This window comes from Coenobita brevimanus, chromosome 101, assembly GCF_032717465.1.
Source record: "Coenobita brevimanus isolate Jiangsu-jjx chromosome 101, ASM3271746v2, whole genome shotgun sequence".
Taxonomy (NCBI): Eukaryota; Metazoa; Arthropoda; class Malacostraca; order Decapoda; family Coenobitidae; genus Coenobita; species Coenobita brevimanus.
In genome coordinates, this window is record NC_137054.1 from 61,033,627 (window position 1) to 61,055,398 (window position 21,772).

General features: G+C 42.5%; 1 protein-coding gene and 1 non-coding gene across 2 annotated transcripts in view; both read right to left on the minus strand.

Annotated features, from left to right (window-relative positions):
* Positions 1-21,772, minus strand: part of LOC145414955 (putative aarF domain-containing protein kinase 5) — a 609,901-nt gene that overhangs the window by 390,754 nt on the left and 197,375 nt on the right. The gene's annotated exons all lie outside the window — the stretch shown is intronic.
* LOC145415157 (5S ribosomal RNA) lies at positions 6,113-6,228 on the minus strand. The gene has a single exon (XR_013900012.1). It is a non-coding gene; the product is annotated as a 5S ribosomal RNA (ribosomal RNA).

The following is a 21,772-nucleotide window of genomic DNA, read 5'->3' on the forward strand; positions in this document are numbered from 1 at the left end:
TAAAATTATTTTGCTGTGTTTCTCAATTACTTTCTGTAAATAATTAGCCATGTCTGACAACACCTCCTGGTATTCATCATCATTCCATGCTTTTGTCTTTGGGGGTACATATACTACTGCCATATCTCTCCCACCATTCTCTCCAGTTTCTATAGTTTCATATTTATCACTTCAGCCCTTCCCTCTCCCATTTCCACAGTATCTACATTTATGTTGTTCTTCACTCCTCTTCCCATTTATTGTCTCTTCTCCAGTTTGTATTTACCATCTCCCATATGGACATTAACATCCTCTCTTAACTTAGTCTCTACAAAGCACGTAACATCAAGTTCACGAACCCTCAAGAAGTCATTGATTTCCAACCTAGCCAATATTAATCCATCAACATTAGTGTATGCCACTTTCAAATTTTTGTTCCTGTTTTTTATACCCTCTTCTCTCCTTCTCTCCGTTGGTACCACTTCCTCAATTTCTGATCCATAACTCTCCAATAAAACACTGTCTTCTCTTCCTCCATTCTCTGTTCATTTTTTGCCTTTGCTTCCTTTACTAACTCCTTTCTTTTAGCTTGTTCTTCCTCATTTGCATCTCTCCTTATCTAAACATTTTTGAACCCCTCTTTGTTTGATAATTTCCATGTTCTATTGATGATTTCATTTACCATTACCTGGGACTTAAACTTTACCTTCAATTGCCTCGCCCCTCCTTCCTCATACTTTCCTAACCTAAACACTTCTCCAAACATTTTTGAACCCCTCTTTGTCTGATAATTTCCATGTTCTATTGATGATTTCATTTACCATTACCTGGGACTTAACCTTTATCTTCAATGGCCTTGCCCCTCCTTCCTCGTACTTTCCTAACCTAGACACTTCTTCAACCTCTTCTTGAGCTTCGTTGTTACCCTCCATAACTACTGATATTATTTCTTTAACCGTACTCAGTTCTTCTTTTTCTCTTTCTGATCTTCATGTCATACGTACGTGTGTGTGTGTGTGTGTGTGTGTGTGTGTGTGTGTGTGTGTGTGTGTGTATTTACCTAGTTGTGATATACAGGAAATGAGCTATGCTCATGGGGTCCCGTCTTTTTTTCTCGTTAAGTCAAATTTTGCTTTAAAGTCGTTTAAGTTTTTAGACTGGACGATCTCTTTGTCCTGGCTGTTCCACAGGCCAATGCATCTATATGGAAAGCTATGTTTCTTGATATCCTTCAAACAACTTGGCTTTTTCAGTTTCATTCCATGTCCTCTTGTTACTCTCCCATCCCATACAAACAGATTATTTTTGTCAATTCTATCTATTTCCATCATGGCCCTGAACACTGCAATCATGTCTCCCCTTTCTCTCCATTCTTTTAGTGTAGGCAGGTCCAGCTTTTCCAGCCTCTCTCCGTAGGACAGATCTGCCAGGCTGGGGACCATCTTGGTTGCTGTTCTTTGTATCCCCTCGATCTTATTTATGTCTTACTTCTTGTGTGGGGACCACACTACTGCCGCATATTCCAACCTGGGGCAGATCATGGCCACTATCAATTTTTTCATCATTTCCTCATCCATGTAATGGAATGCCACTCATATGTTAGTCAAGAGATTGTATGTCTCTCTAACTACCTTATTAATGTGTTTTTCCAGTGACAAACTATCCTGGACTAGCACTCCTAAATCTTTCTCTTCTCTCTCTTTTTTGAGTGGTTCATTACCCATCATATGATTCAGTGATGGCCTCTTGATACTCTTATCCATTTCCAATATCTTACATTTTTTTGCATTAAATTTCATTTCCCTCATCTGGCTCCAACCTCAGATCTAATTCAGGTCTTCCTGCAGCATTTTACAGCCTTCCTCGACTTCTATTCTCCTCAAGATCTTTGCATCATCAGCAAACATACTTGCATAACTGTTCACTCCATCTACCATATCATTTACATAAATCAGGAACATTACTGGCGCTAACACCGAGACCTGTGGGACTCCACTTGTTACTTCCCTCCATCTGGACATCTTGTCCTTTATTACTGTCCTCATTTGTCTCTCTCTCAAGAAGTCACACATACACTCCAGGAGGTTTCCCTTCAGTCCTCCTATGTGTTCCAGTTTCCACATTAGTCACTTGTGGGGTACCTTGTCAAATGCTTTCTCCAGATCTAGATACACACAATCCACCCAGCTGTCTTTCTCCTGCAACACATCAGTCACTCCTGAGTAAAGCTCAACAAGTTGGAAACACATGACCTTCCACTTCTGATTCCAAACTGGCTCTCAGCCAATATGTTCATCTCCTCCAGATATTTTATCCATCTGTCTTTCAGGATTCTCTCACATAATTTTGCAACTACGCTGGTCAGGGACACTGGTCTATAATTCAGGGGTTCCTCCTTGTTTCCTCCCTTATAAACTGGTACCACGTTGGCCCTCTTCCATTCCCAAGGCACTTTCCCTTCTTCCAGAGAACACACAATTAAATCGTGAATCTTATCCCCCAGTTGTTCTCTGCACTCTTTCCATACCCAGGTAGAGATTCCATCCGGTCCTGGGGCTTTCCTTACATCTCGAGTTTCCAGTAATTTATACACTTCCTGCACTTCCACTTTTATGTCTTTTATCACTACATTTCTAGTCACATCCTCCCCCTCCACAAAGTCCCTTTCTTTTATGAAAACTGATTCAAAACATTTGTTCATTATTTCAGCTAGCATTGCCGCATCTTTATAGGCCTCTCCTACTTTCAGTTGGGTGATTCCTTCCTTTTGTTTCAATTTGCCATTAACAAATCTGTAAAACAATTTGGGTTCTTCCCTACATTTGTCAATTATACCGTTTTGAAAGTTTCTCTTCCTCTCTGCGTTTTCTTATATATTCATTTCTAGTTCTTTTATATTCGTCCTTTGATTTAATATTACCTCTCTTTCTCCATTTCTTCCATGCCATGTCCCTTTCTTTTTTTGCTATCATGCACTTTCTGTTAAACCAATCCTTTTTCCTGTTTTCTTTCCCACTTACTCTTGGAACATGTTTCTCCACTCCCGAATTATAGATATCTAGAAAAATATCCCACTTCCTCTGTGTCTCTCTTGTTTCTCTGAATTTTCTCCAATCCATATTTTCAAAAAATTTCCTCAATCCCGTAAAGTTTGCTTTCCCATAGTTGTTTCTTCCCTGTCTATAAAACTCATCTCTTGGCACCACGTTTCCTTTTATCATCTGGAACTCAATGACCACATGATCACTTTTTCCTATAGGACAGATATTTTAAATTTTCAACTACATCAGGTAGGAGTAGCCTGTAGCACCAGTCGAGCAGGGCAGTACTCCCGAGGTGGATGGAAAGCTGATGACAGGGAGTGCTGGAGCTCCCGTTTCATCAGCCCTCAGGACTACTTCCTGACCATCCCCCTTTGCTGAACTTTTTCAGTGTCTCAGTTACACAGAGAGTAGGCCAGCATGCTCTCCAGTACAAATTTCTCTAACTATCTACACCAAACTACATGCACAGTACACACTACTTCCTATTCAAAATTCAACTAAAATGGCGTCTCATCACCAAGCCTCGGAGTCCCCAGGGGGGGGGACCATAAATGCCCCCACCATCCGCCCCTCTCCCGGTGACAACTCGAGGTGCCTGGAACCACTGTCTGACTCTCTTCTTCTTCATTTCTGCAACATTCGCTGCCTTTCCTCTAACTTTCGCTCTGTTGAGCACCACCTCTCCTCCTCTAAACCTTACCTTCTTTTTCTAACTGAGACTCAGCTGTCTGAGGCAACTGACAGCAAACCCTTTTCTGTATCCTCCTACTTTCTCTATACTCATTTCAAAGCCAAAGGTGGCTGTTGTGTATATATACGCAACGACTTATCTTGCTCTCGTGTTCCTGAACTCGATTCTTCTGAATTCTCTACACTCTGGCTTCGGCTTTCCCGTCATTCTCTGACTAAATATAACTGTGCTGTTTACTTATCCCCTAATTCTACTGACTATCAAAAATTCTTCGACTATCTTACTTCTATGATGGAACACATTCTATCCATTTCTCCTTTCTCTGAAATCTCCATTCTAGGAGATTTCAATGTTCACCACCACCTTTGGCTCTCCTCTCCTTTCACTGATCCACCTGGTGAACAAGCCTACATCTTTTCTATCCTTAAAGACCTAGAGCAGCTTGTACAGCACCCTACCCGTATCCCTGACTGCCTTGGAGAGAGCTCCAACATACTTGACCTCTTCCTCACAACTAATCCTTCTGCTTACTCTGTTAATCTTTTCTCTCCGTTGGGCTCCTCCAATCACAACTTTATTACCTTAACCTGTCCTATCACTCCGGTACGGCCTGTGGACCCTCCAGGGAAACGTCGTCTGTGGCATTTTGGAGCCGTGGACTGGGGGGCCCTCAGGCAGTACTTCTTTGATTTTCCCTGGAATGATTATTGCTTCCATGGCCGTGAGCCACCTGAGTGTGCCTTGCGCATTACGGAGGTTATTCTCTCAGGCATGGAAGCATACATTCCTCTCTCATATCCTTTGACTAACGCAAGAAAGCCTTGGTTTAATCACGCTTGTTCTAATGCTGTCCGCAACAAGGAGAAAGCCTACAAAAGGTACCGGAGCCAACCCACCCCTGAATCACATCATCGTGCTAAGTCTGTTCTTCGCTCTACTAAAAATAATTTCATCCATACTAAATGCTCTCAACTCTCCAACTCGAATTCTTCCCACTCCTTCTGGCACCTTGCCAAAAATCTTTCTAACAACTTTACCTCATCATCCTTCCCTCCTCTTTTCTACTCTGATGGTTCTGTAGCTATTTCTTCTACTGATAAAACAGATCTCTTCGCACAGACTTTCTCCTCCAATTCCACCTTAGACAATTCCGGTGCTGTTCCTCCATCACTTCCCCCCTCTGACTTCCTCATGGCTGACATTAAAATTTCTTCAACTGATGTATTTTCTGTCATCACTGGCCTCAGTACTAACAAGGCATATGGGCCTGATGGAGTCCCTCCTGTTGTTCTCAAGAACTGTGCTTCTGTGCTTACACCCTGCCTAGGCAAACTCTTTCGCCTTTGTCTGTCACCTTGTACCTTTCCTTCTTGCTGGAAGTTTGATCTCATTCAGCCAGTCCCAAAGAAGGGTGACCACTCCCAACCCTCCAACTATCGTCCAATTGCTTTAACGTCCTGTATTTCAAAAGTTTTTGAGTCAATTCTCAATAGAAAAATTTTAATGCATCTTTCCTATCACAACCTTCTTTCCGATCGTCAGTATGGGTTCTGTCAGGGACGCTCCACTGGCGATCATCTCACCTACCTTTCAGACTCCTGGTCATCCTCCTTTCGGGACTTTGGCGAAAGCTTTGCCATTGCACTTGACATCTCAAAGGCTTTCGATCGAGTCTGGCATAAATCTTTAATTTCCAAACTGCCCTCCTACGCTTTCTATCCTTCTATCTGTGCCTTCATCGCTAGCTTCCTTCCTGGTCATTCTATAGCTGCTGTTGTAGACGGCCATCGTTCTTCTCCTAGATCTATCAACAGTGGTGTTCCTCATGGCTCTGTCCTATCACCAACTCTCTTCCTTTTATTCATCAATGATCTTCTAAGCTGTACATCTAACCCTATCCACTCATACGCTGATGACTCCACCCTTCACCTTTCCATTCAGTTCTCGCAATGCCCATCTCAACAGTTACTTCAACAAACAAGGGATCAGGCTATGGCACACCTAATGTCTGATTTGGCTCGTATCTCTGACTGGGGTAAAAATAATATGGGTGTTTTTAATGCATCTAAGACTCAGTTCTTACACCTATCAACCCAACAAAATCTTCCACAGGTATACCCACTAATGTTTAATAATATTCAGCTTAATCCTGCATCATTTACTTGGGACTTATCTTGGAAAGATCATATTACATCTCTTGTAAAATCTGCTTCCAAGAGATTGGGTGTGCTAAGCCGACTCCGCTCTTTCTTTACCCCTGCACAATTGTTGACTCTATTCATTCATTCATTCATTGCCAGACGCCATGTATCCCAGATGGGGTGGCCAATGGCTTAGAGTTAATTGTTTTACAGGGAGGGGCACTAATCCTTCACCAACCCCACTTGACATGTAGGGATGCCAACAGCATCTGGTGTTCCCAGGAGGTCACCCATCCAAGTACTAACCAGACCCAACGTTGCTTAACTTCGCTGATCGGACGGGAAGCGGTGTACTCAACGTGGTATGGTTGACTCTATACAGGGGTTTTATCCGCCCCTGTGTGGAGTACAACTCTCATGTGTGGGGAGGCTCCCCACATACAGCTCTTCTCAATAGGGTGGAGTCAAAGGCTTTTCGTCTCATTAACTCTCCTCCTCTTACTGACTCCCTTCAACCTCTGTCTCTTCGCCGCACAGTTGCATCTTTATCTCTTTTCTATCGCTATTTTAATGGTCACTGGTCCTCTGAACTGTCTGTTTGCATTCCTCCACCTCTACGATGGGTGCGTAGCACCCGTCTGGCAGCAAACTCTCATCCCTTTTCTGTCCAACTCTCTAATGCAAGAGTTAACCGTTACTCCCAGTCCTTCACTTATGCAACAGGTCAACTCTGGAACTGTCTCCCTCTGTCTGTATTTCCTGCTGCCTATGATCTCCAGTCTTTCAAACGCAGTGTGTCCAGGCATCTCAAAATGATCGGATCATGAATTTGGCTCTCTATTGTATTTTGTTTTTCTCCTGGAGGGAACTGTTACTGCAGGCTCATGGCCTTTGGTTCCTTCTTCCTTGCATTAAAAAAAAAAAAAAAAAAAAAAAAAAAAAAAAAAAAAAAAAGGGTTCTTTAGTTAGTAGTACATCTAATCTTGCTGGCATGTCGTCTCCTCTGAATCTAGTCTCCTCTTTGACCATTGGGTCATTACATTACTCATTGCAATATTTAACAATATAGTGCCCCATGAATGTTCATTGCTTCCCAAGTCCCATTCCTCCCAGTTTACTTCTTTACAGTTGAAATCCCCCATCATATTTATGTTACTGCTTTTCACAATGACTTTCTTGAGATAGGTAACCATATCTGACAACATCTCCTGATATTCATCGTCCTTCCATGCCCTTGTCTTAGGGGGAACGTGTACCACTGCGATGTCTCTCTTGCCATTCTCTTCATTTTCTAGTTTCATATTTTTCGCTTCAGCCTTACCCTTTCCCAACACCACATTTTCCACATTGATGTTGTTCTTCACTGCTATCATCACTTCTCCTCCCGTTTTTTCTGTTCTATTCTCTTCTCCACAATTTGTATTTGCCATCTCCCATATGAATGTCAATATCCTCCCTTAACTTGGTCTCTATAAAGCACATATTATCTGGTTCGTCAGTCCTCATGTAATCATTGATTTCTAACCTTGCCGATATTAAACCGTCAACATTAGTACAGTATATGCCACTTTCCAACTTTTTTCACTGTTCTTTATTTCCTCTTCTCTCCCTCTCTCCGTCAGTACCACTTCCTCAATTTCTGATCCATAACTCTCCAATAAAACACTGTCTTCTCTTCCTCCGTTCTCTGTTCGTTTTTTGCCTTCGCTTCCTTTAATAGCTCCTTTATCTTAGCTCTTTCTTCCTCATTTGCGTCTCTCCTTATCCAAACATTCTTCAGTTCTTCCATTTCTGATAATTTCCATGTTCTGTTTATAATTTCATTTACTATTGCCTGAGATTTAAACTTTAAGTGGCCTCGCTCCTCCCTCCACGTACTTTCCTAGCCTAAACACTTATTCAATCTCTTCTTGAGCTTCATTGTTACCCTACATAACTACTGATAATATCTCTTTTGCCTTATTCAGTTCTTCTCTTTCCCTTCCTGACCTTACTGTCATACGTTTTTCGTTTCGTTCTGAAATGATCACGCATTTTTTCTTGTCTGCTACATCCCTGACTAAAGATTTCCTACTTCTTAGTACCCTAACCACTTCCTCTTCCACCTTTTCCCCTGCTTTGTTGTTCTATAATCTCCTTCAGATTTATATTTCCTTCCTCCTGGATTTTCTTCCACCCCTTGTGCTGCTCCTTGATTTCCTTAATATGTTAATCATGCATCCTTGACTTTGATTCATGCTCATCTAGTTTACTTTTCATCTTATCCCTTTCTTCTTGCAACCTCGTATTTTCTTTTTGAGCTGTTTTATTTCATTAAAGGCAGATTCATAACTCAGTTTTAAATCCGTAACTTGCCTTTCTTGGTCAACAGTACGTGAACAGACGTAATCCAACTTGTCCTTAAGTATCTTCATCTCTTTACCCTGTTTTACGGTCTGTTCCTGGAACTCTTTAATTATTAACCATACCTTCTTTAATTCTTGGACATTCCTCTCTGCCATTTTCTCACTCCTGCAACTCTTGTTAGCCTCTATCCTCGTCGGTAAAGCCCTCAAATTCTCAACCATCGAGTGTAAACAAAGAGCCACCTCCTTCCGCCATAATGCAACCTACAAACACTTTACACTTTCACTGTATTTTATACTCTTGTTGGACCAAAACCTGCACTTTATTCACTATTACCAGACAGAACCACCATTCATGTATTCATTTTCATAATCACAATAGGCTGGGTTCCTTTTCGCCACTGGTTCGGCGATTAATTCCCCATAGTCCACAAAGAGCTCCATCTCCATCGGCGACCTGTGTGTGTGTGTGTGTGTGTGTGTGTGTGTGTGTGTGTGTGTGTGTGTGTGTGTGTGTGTGTTTGCAAAGCATTGCACCCAACACAGGAGGCCTGAGGTGGCAGTTGTTAACGTTTTTCTTTTATGTCAACGTCATAATGAATTAATTTCTTGCTGCAACATGTTGTCAGTTATATTCTTTTAACATATCCTAATGTTCTTTGTTTGTATCAGTAGTGGGATCAAGAGTGTTAAGCATGAAATCAGCTTGAGATGTAACTGCCAGTTAAGAATGATGGGTGGGGTGGGGGGTTGGGTAGGGGTTTGGGGGATGGTAGGGAGCTGGTGCAGTGGTGTGTGAAGCTCAATTTGTCCCCCCCTTCCCTCTTCCCTGGGTATTCTGAGGTAGGAAGGGGGCACCACTGGGAAGATATTACTGTAATGAGCATGAGTGTACCTGTACTGTATCTAATACTGAATAATGTACTTTATGAAGTAAAGTCCCAAGTTTGGTACTATTTCATTTGTTTGACCTCCCAGAAAATTTCTAAGAGGAAATTTTGATTATCCAGAAAATTCCATATCCGGAATGCATTCTGGTTAATCAAGCCTTTACTGTAGCTACAATAACAAAAATATGGTCAGTCACTTTAACAACAGTAGACAACAGGCCTGATGGACTTTAATAACAGCGGTTCTGAGGCACAGCAACACACTTACAGAGCCCCCGCCGCCGCCCCCACCACACCATGCTTGTTTAACGGTTGCCAGCGTTGTAATTTTCCAGGCTTTGACGAAGAAATTTACGGTGTGTCAAATGTTACATTTCTTCCAGAATGCAGCAACATTCATTATGGTGGGGGTTGCAGGTATGCCAGGTAAAGCAGGATGGTCAGGTGGGGCTGTGGAGGTGGAGGGGAAGGCGGCTGGTGAGTCAGGTGGGGCAGTGGACGAGGAGGGGAAGTCAGGTGAGGTGGTGAGGGGAGGATCCTCCATCTCCTCCTCGCTACTGCTCACATTTTCGGCATTTTCCTTCATCTCTTTTTGTTTGTTTCATTCCTCATCCTGTTATGAACGTATTTGCAATATAACAACTTGGTATTCACGACATTATAGGAGGTGGTGAGGGCAGGATCCTCCATCTCCTACATCTCCTCGTTACTGCTCACATTTTCAGCAATTTCCTTCACCTCTTCTTATTTGCCTGTTTCATTCCTCATCTTGTTATGGACGTATTGGCAGTATAACAGCTTGGTATACGTGAAATAACTGTCATTCAAGTGAATCCAAACATTATTATAGAAACTGGGTATCTATTCTACCTTACCGTTATTGCCAAAAATGTTATTGTCAAGATCTTACTGTAGACTCCTACTGAGCACCTTCCCCATGAGCCTCTAAGTCACTATTGGTACGTTGTGCGGGGATGGGGGTCGCGTAGTCAGGGAAAATAGCGGTTTTGGGCCACTCTTTGCCTTTGGCTCATGTATTGTGGCATAACTCCCGCAATCAAGGTTTTTTGGATATTATTTTTGGTCACTCGCGTATTATGCGATTCGCGCACTCTGAGCTCGCGCACTGTGGGAGCTGTCTGGGTATATATACTGTATATATATATATATATATATATATATATATATATATATCATCATCATCATCATCATCCGGACCTCCTTTCCCACCCAAGGGCAGAGTGAGGAGTAGCAATGTCCAGACAGCACAAACTTGCCCAATCGAAATACGCCACACTTCCATTCACTCAACATTCAAGCCCCCGGAATCCTGGCTCTACCGGATACGCCAAAAACATTCACCACATTCTGCAGCCTCACACAAACGTATCCGATTGAGTCAATCCAGACGCTGCCATGCTCACAAGGGTTGCCAAAATCCCTGATCATGCACTTCTCCTTACAACAATGACCCACCCAGCCCAATCTCTTGTTAGTTCTCTAGCCTCACCGACTTCCAAACCTCTCTTCGTCACATACTCATCCACCATATCTCTCCACCTTCTCCTTGGCCTACCTCGCCCCCTCCCCCCTTCAAATTCACTCAGGTATACCTTTTTCACCACTCTATTGTTATCCATTCTTTCCACATGACCATACCATCTCATGACACTCTCTTCGATTTTGGTGTCCACCGACTTCCTCACTCCACACCTTTCACGAATCACATTATTTCGTATCCTATCCACCCTCTGTACTCCACATACATTCCTCAGCAGTCCCATCTCCACTGCTCTTACTCTTGACTTCTCATTTTCATGCCACACCATAGTCTCACACCCATATGTTAAAATTGGCATTAACACCTCCTCATGTAAGCCTCGTGCAGCTGCAACAGTCAAGCCTCTGTTTCTTATCAAGGCCTTCATTGCACCAGCTACTTTTCTTCCTTGTGTCACTCTACTTTCAACTTCTTTTGCACATTTTCCTCTCTTTTCTATCACTGTACCCAAGTACTTGAACTCTCTCACCAATTCCAGTCTCTCTCTATTCACTGTGACATCACACTAGGAGTCACCTTCTCTCAATAACCATCACTTTACCATTCTCTATATTTACTCTCAAGGCACGAGACTCACAGACATCAGCAAAACTCTGCACTAGCCTACCAAGTTCTTGTCTGGTACTTGCAAGCAGTACTGAATCATCAGCATCCAACAAATTTGAGATATTCCATCTATATACAATCCTCGTAAATCGTGGCAATTTGGGTCTGAACCACTGCCGTGATTTATGAATTCCCCCCCTGTGGCGGGGGGGACACAACCTGGCCGCACTATGGGGTGGTACTACTACTCTGCGGCCAGGTTGTGTTAGGAAGAATACTGCCACCGTATTCCCTGCGTGTCGTAAAAGGCGACTAAAAGGGGCGGGGTGAGGGGACTAGGGACCCCCTCCTCTGTTTTGTAGTTCCTAAAAAGAGACAGGCCAGAGAAAGGGATGGGGGATGGAGTTATCCTCGTACCCTGAAGATTGGGTCTATGAATGTGCGTGGATGTAGTACGATTGAGGCTAAAAGGGAGGAGATTGGGAGAATGTTTGTGAGAAGAAAGTTGGATGTGTTAGCTTTGAGTGAAACGAAGATGAAAGGGAAGGGGGAATCTATGTTTGGAAGTGTGAATGGAAGATTGTCAGGTGTTGATAGAGGAAGGGCAAGAGAAGGTGTGGCCTTGTTAGTGAGTCCGGAAGTTCAGCAATGTGTGATTGAATGGAAGGAGGTGTCATCGAGACTGATGTGGGTGAAAGCGAAATTTGAACGTGAGTTGTGGGTGTTTGTGAGTGCATATGGGCCTGGTAGTGAAAGGGATGAACAAGAGAGGGAGTCTTTCTGGAATGATGTTGATAAGTGTCTGCAGAGTTTTGAAGCGAATGTGAATGTGATAATGATGGGAGATCTGAATGCTAGAGTGGGAAATGTAGCAGTTGAAGGTGTAGTTGGTATGCATGGTGTGCCTGGAAGAAATGAAAATGGGGAATGAATGATAGCGATGTGTGTTGAGCGAGAGATGGTGATTGGGAATACGCTGTTTGAGAAGAAAGATATTTATAAGTATACATGGGTGAGACAGGAGGGTGGAAGGGTTGTTGATAGAGCCTTGATGGACTATGTGGTTGTGTCTAGGAATGTAATAGGAAGATTGTTGGATGTGAGAGTTCTGAGAGGGGAGGGTGGAGGTATGTCTGACCACTACCTGGTGGAGGGAAAGTTAAGAGTAGGTAAGAGATGGATGAGAGCTAGGAGGGTTAGGTGTGGCAGGGAGGTTTTGAAAGTGAGTGAGTTGGATAAAAGAGAGAAAAAGATAGAGTATCAGGAGAAATTGAAAGATGAGTGGAACGCAGTGAAAGATCGGGAAAATGGCAGCGTGGAGGAGGAATGGCAGTTGTTTAAGAGTGCTGTGGTGGGGCATGCAGAAGAGGTGTGTGGTGTGAGACGTGTGGGTGGTGGTGTAAGAAAAGGAAGTGAATGGTGGTGCGAGGAAGTAAGTATGGCTGTGGCTGAGAAGAGACATGCATATGAAGTGTGGCTGCAGAGGAAGGATGATATGTCATATGAAAGGTATAAGGAGAAGAGGAATAGAGCGAGAAGGGCTGTGCGTGATGCTAAAGTGGCAGCAGATGAGAGGTGGGGTAGGCGGCTGACAGAGAATTTTCAGCAGAATAAGAAAATGTTTTGGAAGGAGGTGAAAAGGGTGCGAAAGGGAGAGTCTGGGAAGGAAGAACGAGTAAAAGCAGAGGATGGAAGGATGTTAATTGAGATGGATGCAGTAAGGAAGAGATGGGCAGAGTATTTTGAAAGATTGTTAAATGTAGAGGAGGAAAGGGTGGCTGAGATTGTGGCGGATGGAAGGGTGCAAGGAATAAATGTGTTGGGAGAGTTGAATGATTCTTTGATCACGAAGGAGGAAGTGGAGAAGGCAGTAAAGGAGATGAAAACAGGGAAAGCTGCAGGTATGGATGGGTGTGCTGTGGAATGCCTGAAGGGTGGTGGAGTGACTATTGTTGACTGGTTAGTAAGATTGTTGAATGTGTGCTTTGAGAGAGGTATGGTGCCAATTGACTGGGCAAGTGCTTGTGTGGTCCCGTTGTATAAAGGCAAGGGTGATAAGTATGAATGTACTAGCTTTAGGGGTATAAGTCTGTTGAGTGTTGTAGGTAAGGTGTATGGTAGAGTGTTAATTATGAGAGTTAGAGAGGGTACAGAGGGAGTGATTAGTGATGAGCAGTGTGGCTTTAGGAGAGGGAGGGGATGCGTTGATCAGGTGTTTGCTGTGAGACAAGTGTGTGAAAAGTATTTAGCGAAAGGCAAGGATGTGTTTTGGGCATTTATGGATTTAGAGAAAGCGTATGATAGAATTGATAGGGAGGCTTTGTGGACTGTTTTAAGATTGTATGGACTTGATGGTAGGTTACTAAAAGGGGTGAAAAGTTTTTATGTAAATAGTAGAGCGTGTGTAAGAGTGGGAAATGCTGTGAGTGATTGGTTTCCCGTGAGAGTGGGGCTGCGACAGGGATGTGTGATGTCGCCTTGGTTGTTTAATATTTACATGGATGGTGTTGTAAGGGAGGTGAATGCAAGAGTTTTAGGTGGTCTGAGTCTGGTAAATGTTGATGGAGGAGAGTGGAATCTGAAGCAGCTGCTGTTTGCAGATGATACTGCACTGGTGACTGATTCAGAGGAGAGATTGAGACAGTTGGTAGAGGAGTTTGGAAGGGTGTGTGAAAGGAGGAAATTGAAAGTAAATGAGAATAAGAGTAAAGTGATGAAGTGTACGAGGTTAATAGATGGTAGGGGGATGAATATAGTTTTGAATGGTGAGTTGCTTGAGGAGGTAGATTGTTTTAAATATCTAGGGTCACATGTTGCTGTGGATGGAAGAATAGATGCAGAAGTGAAGTTTAGAATAAATGAAGTAGGAAAGGTGCTGGGAGGAATGAAAAAAGTGTTTAAATGTCGTTCGCTTAGAATGGATGTAAAGAGAAGGCTGTATGAGGGTGTTGTGGTACCGACTGCATTATATGGGGCTGAAACATGGAATATGGGTGTAGCAGAGAGGAAAAGTTTGAATGTAATGGAGATGAGATGTCTGAGGAGTATGTGTGGAGTGACGCGTATGGATCGGGTGCGAAATGATGAAGTGCGAAGGAGAACTGGAGTTGTTCGGGAGATGGGTGGCAGAGTTGAGCAGAGGGTGTTGCAATGGTTTGGGCATATGGAGAGAATGGATAATGAGCGATTGGTGAAAAAGATAACTAGATCTGATGTGAGAGGTGTAAGGCTGAGAGGAAGACCACGAATAGGATGGATGGACAGTGTGAAGAGAGCGCTGGATGCGAGAGGGATGTCTGTTGAGCAAGGAAGAGTGGCTGTGCGTGACAGAAATAAATGGAGAGAAATTGTGAATGAATAAGTGATGACGCAGCCCTGAGGGGATATTCTCCCGCATTTGGTCTGATCAGCTAGTCAGGTCAGGTGCGGGTAAGGGGATGGGTCTGTTATGATGTGGCAGGGGTAAACCAGTTCTGCTGTCGGGCCCTGCTGCGGATGTCACTGATTGCATTGCCCAGTTGACCCTTGTGCGGTGTGGTGTGGTGAGGATCTGTCCGTTCTCCCTTTTGGGGCTAAGATGCGAATGAATGTGTTTGAATGGATGAGTAAATGGAGAGTGAGTCGTCCTGTCTCGGCTACCTCCCTTTCCTTGGGGGAAGCAGCCTAGGTATATAGTAGTAGTAGTAGTGATTTATGAATAATAACTCTTATGTGAAAAATGAACTTGGGTCTGGACTTTGGCCAACCCGCCCCCACAGCACCCTACCTACACCTATCTAGGCACCATCAAACACAAACATACAAATTTAGGAAACTTCAGTGCATGTATTAAATAGAAATAAGCCATGTTAAGGGATCTCATCTTAATCCTATGATGAAATTGCTTAAGTGAATGGAGTGGGGTGGTGTTGGGAAGAACTCAGAATCTCTCAGCACTTGTTCTTCCCAAACTCTTTCGCCAGCTTTGAAAACTTCTCTCCCCTCTCAACACAATGAATGAGCTCCAAACGTTGACTGTACAACAACTGCGGCAGCTTCTTGATGCCATACTACTTAGAGCGCTTCATTGGGGGGTCGGCAGGGGCCGTGGCAGGTAGGAGGCGGGGGGGAAGTTGCACAAAAAGGGCAGGTAACTCTCGTACTCCACGGCGACAGTCTGTAGTGTGCGGACTGGCGGGACAAGAACAACAACAACATGGCGGCGTTAGTATGCACATATGCCACCAGGGACGCGCGATGATTGGTTGTTGGGTCACGATTTTCAGTTTGAATGCCGCGGTTTAGGATTCTCCTCGGAAAAGGACCACTTGGGTGCCTAGATCCGCAATTTTCATGACTTAACAGTGATTTAAGGTTGCCGGCAGTCTGACAGCCACCTAACCGTGATTTACGAATCCGTGATTTATGAACATGCGATTTATCAGGATTGAGTGTACCACCATTCATTACCAATGCCATCCCCCTCTCCATTACTCATGTTTTTACTTCTCTTATCACCCTATCCATATATATATTGAACAACCACGAGGACATCACACAACCTTGTCGCACGCCCCCACCGATCGTGAACCATTCACTTAGATGCCCATTAACCCTTACACATGCTTCGCTACCATCATAAAAATTCTTGACAGCACCTAGCAGCTTACCATCTACACACACACGAGTGAACAGCAAGAGCGACCAGATGTCCCAGCCATCGCTGCGAACCTTAAGTGGTTTTCAGGAATTTTGTCTGTCCTGTCTCCTAAGGTCTTGTTTTAAATTTAAAATAATGTAAGTTAACAGACTACCAAAAATGTAAAGATTTCTTGGCTAGAGTATACATGAATGTTTGTAGTATTTTCGGTAACAGCTGTTTTGGTACTGTAACCAACATCAAACATGGCCGATAATGTAAACACTGAGGGACTCGAATTTTCAGGATTTGATAGAAATACCAATGTCATGGGTCTGGTTAAAACATTTATTATGAGGATTAGTGAACTTGAAAAGAAAGAGGAGATTCTAGTGATAAAGGACGTGTCTGAAAATACTGTGATTACTATACAGAGTCTGATCCAGTCCAATGAGACAGCGAATGAGGAGATTAGGAATTTGAAGCGTGAAAATGTCGAATTGAGAAAACTAGAAGAGAGTACTAATACAACGGAGAAGGTGAGTAGTGTATTAGAAGAGGATAAGGCAAAATGGGCACACGTAGAAGAAGAACAGAAAGAAGTAGTCAGCTTAAGAGAAATCATCCAGGAAGAAAGGGAAATGAACAAGAAAGAAATGGAAGAAAATGTAGTGAAAATACTGAAGAAAAAAGAGAAAATAGTGAGAGAAACTGTAGAAAGGAACAGATGTGTGGTAATATTTGGAAACAGGGAAGAGGAAGAAAAGGTTAGGTTCGCAAGACTCGAGAGAGACACGAACCTGGTGAGAAGAATAGTAGGCAAGATTGATCCCGAAGGAAACAAGTGGGTAAAAGAAATTGAGGAAGTAAGGAGGATAGGGCCTTATAAGAAAGGGAAAACAAGACCAGTAAGAGTCAAGTTGTCAACAGAAAATGTAGTAAATGATATACTTAAGGTGACCTGGAAATTAAGCAAAGAGGCAGGGATGGAAAATATTATAATATGAAAAGACCTGAATGACGAAGAAAGAGAAGTTCTAAAATCATTGAGGGAACAAATAAAGGAAAAAATGATAAGAGGACAGAGGAAGAATGTAATACTTTTTTTTGGAGAGTTATGGATATGAAAGTAAGGTAGTGGTATGTGAGAAAATAGAAGTGAAGGAAACTAAGGGGGATGGGTATGAAAGATCAGAAATTGAGGAAGTGGTACCAATGGAGAGAACGAGAGAAGAGGGTATAAAAAAACATAAAAAATAATTTGAAGATGGTATATACTAATGTTGATGATTTAATATCAGCAAGGCTTGAAATTAACGATTTCTTGAAAGAACATGAACCTGATGTCATCTGCTTTGTTGAGACCAAATTAAGAGAAGATACTGATGTTCATTTGGGAGATGGTAAATACAAACTGTGCAGAAGAGACAGAAAAGAAAAAACAGGAGGAGGAGTGATGATAGCAGTGAAGAACAACATGAATGTAGATACTGTGGAAATGGGAGAAGGCAGGGCTGAAGTGATATATATGAAATTAGAAACTGGAGAGAATGTCAAGAGAGGTATGGCGGTAGTGTATGTTCCCCATAAGCCGAGAGCATGGAATGATGACGAATACCAAGAGATGTTGTCAGATATGGCTAGTTATTTACAAAAAATAATTGAGAAAAGCAATAATATAATTTTGGTGGGTGACTTTAACTATAAAGAGGCGAACTGGGAAGAATGGGACTCAAGAGGTAGCGAGGATTCATGGGCCACAATATTATTAAATATAATAATGAATAATGTGATGATGCAATGGGTCAAAGAAGAGACATGGTTCCGAGGTGAGGACACACCAGCAAGGTTAGAGTTACTGTTTACCAAAGAACCCGATATAATAGAATCATTGAAATATTCCTGTCCTATAGGAAAAAGTGATCACGTGGTCACTGGGTTCCAGATGATAATAGGGAACGTCGAGCCAAGAGACGAGCTTCATAGGTATGGAAGATACAACTATGGGAAAGCAAATTTTTAAGGATTGAGAAAATTCTTTGAAGATGCGGATTGCAGAAAATTCAGAGAAACCAGAGAGATACAGAGGAAGTGGGATATCGTTCTAGACCTCTATAATCTGAGAGTGGAAAAATTTGTACCAAGAGTAAGAGCGAAAAAACAGGAAAAAGGAGTGGTTTAATAGAAGGTGTATGATAGCAAAAAAAGAGAGAGATAAGGCGTGAAACAACTGGAGAAAGAAAGGTAACAACAGAACAAAGGAAGAATATAAAAGAACTAGAAATGAATACACATGAATACGTAGAGAAGAAGAAAGGAATATTGAAAAAGGTATAATAGACAAATGCAAGGATGAACCCAAACTGTTTTATAGATTTGTTAATGGCAAACTGAAACAAAAGGAAGGAATCACCAAACTGAAAGTAAAAGGAGAGGTCTATAAAGATGCAGCAATGCAAGCTGAAATAATGAACAAATGTTTCCAATCGGTTTTCACTAAATGAAAAAGAGTTTGTGGAAGGGGAGGGAGTGATTAGAAATGTACCGGGCATAAAAGATATAAAAGTGGAGGTACAGGAAGTGCATAAATTACTGGAAACTCAAGATATAAGGAAAGCCCCAGGACCTGATGGAATTTCTAATTGGGTACTGAAGGAATGCAGAGAATAACTGGGAGATAAAATTCACAGTTTAATTGTGTGTTCTCTGGAAGAGGGGAAAGTGCCACAAGAATGGAAGAGGGCAAATATGGTACCAGTTTATAAGGGAGAAAATAGGGAAGAACCCCTGAATTATAGACCAGTGTCTCTAACCAGCATGGTCGCAAAATTGTGTGAGAGAATCCTGAAAGACAGTTAAATAAAATATCTAGAAGAGATGAATATTTTGGCTGAATGTCAGTTTGGATTCAGAAGTGGAAGGTCATGTGTTTCCAACTTGTTGAGTTTTTATTCAAGAGCAATTGACGTGATACAGGAGAGAGATGGTTGGGTGGATTGTGTGTACTTAGACTTAAAGAAGGCCTTCGACAAGGTACCCCATAAGAGACTAATGTGGAAACTAAAATATATGGGAGGACTGAAGGGGAAACTCCTGGAATGGATGAGAGACTTTTTAAGAGACAGACAAATGAGGACAGTAATAAAGGATAGGATGTCTGGATGGAGGGAAGTAACAAGTGGAGTCCCTCAAGGCTCGGTGTTGGCACCAGTAATGTTCCTGATTTACGTAAATGATATGGTAGATGGAGTGAACAGTTATGCAAGTCTGTTTGCTGATGATGTAAAGATCTTAAGGAAGGTAGAGGTTGAGGAGGATTGTAAAAAACTGCAGGAGGATCTGGACAGAACACATGATTGGAGCCAGACGTGGGAAATGAAATTTAATGTAAAGAAATGTAAAATATTGGAAATGGGTATAAGTACCAGGAGGCCATCACTGAATTATTTGTTGGGTAATGAATTAATCACAAAAATGAGAGAAGAGAAAGATTTGGGAGTGCTGGTCCAGGACACTTTGTCACCTGAAAAACACATTAACAAGACAGTTAGAGAGACGTAGGAACTCTTGACTAACAAAAGAGTAGCATTTCATTATATGGATGATGAGATGATGAAAAAATTGATAGTGGCCATGATCCGCCCCAGGTTAGAATATGCAGCAGTAGTGTGGTCCCCTCACAAAAAGAAAGATATAAACAAGATTGAGAGAATACAAAGAACAGCAACCAAGATGGTCCTCAGTCTGGCAGATTTGTTACATGCAGAGAGAGGTTGAAAAAGCTGGATTTGCCTTCCTTAGAGGAAAGAAGAAAGAGGGGAGACATGATTGCAGTGTTTAGGACCATGATAGGAGTAGATAAAATTGACCGAGAAGATCTGTTTGTATGGGATAAGAGAGCAACAAGAGGACTCGGAATGAAATTGAAAAAGTCAAGCTGCTTGAAGGATATCAAGAAATATAGCTTTCCTTACAGAAGTATAGACTTATGGAATAGCCTGGATAAAGAGATCGTCCAGTCTAAAAACTTAAACGAGTTTAAAGCTAAATTTGACTCACTGAGAAACAGTGACGGGAACCCTTTTATTTTGTTTTGTTTTTTAAAGGCTCCAACATACTTGTTTGTATCGGCCTTGGTAGCCTAATGGCAGCTCTCCATGCTGCTTGATCTCTGGCAGCTTTCCTACTGAGTCCCTCATCCCAGGTCTTTTTCAGTCTACCGCTCGCAACCCTCTCCCTAATGTTAACACTAACATATTTTATTAGTGTTTTGTTTTTACAGTTATGTAATTAGGTGAAAGAGAGAGAGATTGTCCAGGTGCTTGAGGGTGTGAAAGTGGATGTATGTGGAATAACTGAAACAAAATGGCGAGGAGAAAGTGTGAGAGAATGGGAGTATGGATGTGGTATATGTGCAGGAGTAGATGAGAATGAGAGGGCAAAGGAAGGAGTGTGTATAGTTGTGAGTAAAAGATGGAAGAAGAGCATAAGACAGTATGGATCAGTTGGGTCAAGGATTGTGTGGGATTGTGTGAAAGTTGGAATACAAATGTGGGCGATTGTGTGTGTGTATGCGCCAACACAAGATCGTGCTAGAAGAGTGAGAGAAGAGTTCTGGACAAATGTGGAAGTGTGCATGGAAAAGTTTGGAAAGAATGAGAGAGTGTTTTTGATTGGTGATATGAATGGTAAAGTTGGTAATGTGAAGGTGGATGGAATAGTTGGTGAGTGAGGTGTGCCTGCTGAGAAAGATGAGAATGGGAGTGAATTAGTGGACATTTGTGCTGGGAGGGGGTTGGTGATAGCCAATACCCTATTCAGGCATAAAATGATCCACAGGTATACATGGCGAGTGATGAGAAGGGTGGGTGGTGAACTGAATGAAAGGAAGGCAATGATTGATTATGTGTGTGTGGATGAAAGGATGCGAAGATGTGTAAAGGATGCAAAAGTGTATAGAGCTTGGGGGAGTGGACTTTCTGACCACTACTTGGTGGTGGCCAGAATTAGGATGCAAGTAAGATGGAGGAATAGAAGAAGGGAAAGACGAGAGGAAGGAGTAGTTGCAAGGAGAGTGGAAAGGTTACAAGAGGATGAGAAAAAGGCAGAGTATAAGAGAGAAGTGGAGGAACGATTGGGCAAATATGAATTGGAGCAGATGGGAGACTTGGAAGGTGTGTGTAAGATATTTACAGAAGAAATATGTGCAGCATGTGATGTGGTGTGTGGAAGGAAGAGAAGACGGAGGGGGGGTGCAAGGAACAGCATGGTGGACTGAAGAGGTGAAACAGGCTGTGGCACAAAAGAAGAAAGCATACAATGAATGGATGAGAAATAGGGGTGTGGAAGAAGTTGAGAGGCGGAAGAGAGAGTTATATGTGGAAAGGAAGAGAGAGGTGAAAAGATTAGTAAGAGAGAGAAAGAAGAGAATGGATGAGGAATTTGGAAGGAATTTGAGTGTAAAGTGGAGGGACTGTAAGAAAATGTTCTGGAGAGAAGTGAAAAGGGTAAGACAGGGTGGAAGTAAAGTTAGCAGGGGAGTGAAAGATAAAAATGGTAGATTACTAGTGGAGAAGGGAGAAAAAGTGAGCAGATGGAGAGAACACTTTAAGGAATTGTTGAACGTAGAGGATGGAAGTAATGCGAGTATAAGTGGCTGGGGAATGGCTGGGAGAAGGAGGGAGGTGAGAAGACAGGAAGAAATCGGTAGGATAGAAGTTGTGGAAGCAATGAAGAAAGTTAAATCGGGGAAAGCCCCAGGAATTGATGAAGTGTGTGGTGAAATGCTGAAGCATGGGGGAGAGATAGTAGTAGAATGGATGTGGAAGATGTGCAGATTGGCCTGGGAGGAAGGTAGAGTCCCAGAGGATTGGAAGTCAGGTATAATCATTCCCTTGTACAAAGGAAAAGGGGAAAAAGAAGTGTGTGGTAATCATAGGGGCATTTGTCTTCTTAGT